Below are 1,489 nucleotides of genomic sequence, written 5' to 3'. Positions count from 1 at the left end.
GCTGCTTCACTCAGTGTAGCGCGCGTGCGGCCCCGGACATCTAAGGGCATCACAGACCTGTTATTGCTCAATCTCGTGTGGCTAAACGCCACTAGTCCCTCTAAGAAGTTAGACGCCGACCGAGAAGGTCGCGTAACTATTTAGCATGCCAGAGTCTCGTTCGTTATCGGAATTAACCAGACAAATCGCTCCACCAACTAAGAACGGCCATGCACCACCACCCACAGAATCAAGAAAGAGCTCTCAATCTGTCAATCCTACCTGTGTCCGGGCCGGGTGAGTTTCCCCGTGTTGAGTCAAATTAAGCCGCAGGCTCCACTCCTGGTGGTGCCCTTCCGTCAATTCCTTTAAGTTTCAGCTTTGCAACCATACTTCCCCCGGAACCCAAAGACTTTGGTTTCCCGGAAGCTGCCGGAAAGGTCGTCATGGTAACACCTCCCGATCGCTAGTTGGCATCGTTTATAGTCAGAACTAGGACGGTATCTGATCGTCTTCGAACCTCTGACTTTCGCTCTTGATTAAAGAAAACATTCTTGGCGAATGCTTTCGCAGTAGTTCGTCTTCCGCCGATCCAAGAATTTCACCTCTAACGGCAGAGTACGGACGCCCCCGTCTGTCCCTCTTAATCATTACCTCGTGCTCCGAAAACCAACAAAATAGAACCGAGGTCCTATTCCATTATTCCATGCAACACTATGCAGGCGAACAGCCTGCTTTGAACACTCTAATTTTTTCAAAGTAAACTTATCGGCCACCGCCGACACTCAGTCAAGAGCACCGACGGAGAACCGAAGGTGAGGCGAACGCAACCAGTGACACGCCTTGCGACGGACCGGCGGCGCTCGCCCTAAATCCAACTACGAGCTTTTCAACCGCAACAACTTTAGCATACACTGTTGGAGCTGGAATTACCGCGGCTGCTGGCACCAGACTTGCTCTCCAATGGATACTCGTTAAGAGTTTTAGGATGTACTCATTCCAATTACAGGGCCTCGTTAGAGTCCTGTATTGTTATTTTTCGTCACTACCTCCCCGTGTCGGGAATGGGTAATTTGCGCGCCTGCTGCCTTCCTTGGATGTGGTAGCCGTTTCTCAGGCTCCCTCTCCGGAATCGAACCCTGATTCCCCGTTACCCGTTATCACAAAGGTAGGCACGTAGCGTACCTTCGACAGTTGATAGGGCAGACACTTGAATGATACGTCGTCGGTGCAGAGACCGTACGATCCGCGTGGTTATCCAGAGTCATCAAACGTCACAGGACGAACCCGGTCGGTTTTGATCTGATAAAAGCGCGCCTCCCGAAGTCGGCGCTTAATGCATGTATTAGCTCTAGAATTACCACAGTTATCCACTTCGCTTACGAGACCAAATAAACCAAGACTGATTTAATGAGCCATTCGCAGTTTCGCTTTACGAGAACTCGTACTTGCACCTGCATGGCTTAATCTTTGAGACAAGCATATCACTACTGGCAGAATCAACCAGATA

General features: G+C 50.2%; 1 non-coding gene across 1 annotated transcript in view; it reads right to left on the bottom strand.

Moving 5' to 3' along the window:
- LOC144425316 (small subunit ribosomal RNA) overlaps positions 1-1,489 on the bottom strand; it is a 1,810-nt gene extending 321 nt beyond the window's left edge. Inside the window, exon 1 of the ribosomal RNA XR_013477460.1 lies at positions 1-1,489. This exon is cut by the window's left edge and continues 321 nt beyond it. This is a non-coding gene — a ribosomal RNA (small subunit ribosomal RNA).

The sequence above is a fragment of the Styela clava genome, chromosome 7 (assembly GCF_964204865.1).
Source record: "Styela clava chromosome 7, kaStyClav1.hap1.2, whole genome shotgun sequence".
In the NCBI taxonomy this organism is placed as follows: Eukaryota; Metazoa; Chordata; class Ascidiacea; order Stolidobranchia; family Styelidae; genus Styela; species Styela clava.
This window is presented reverse-complemented; position numbering and strand designations above follow the sequence as displayed.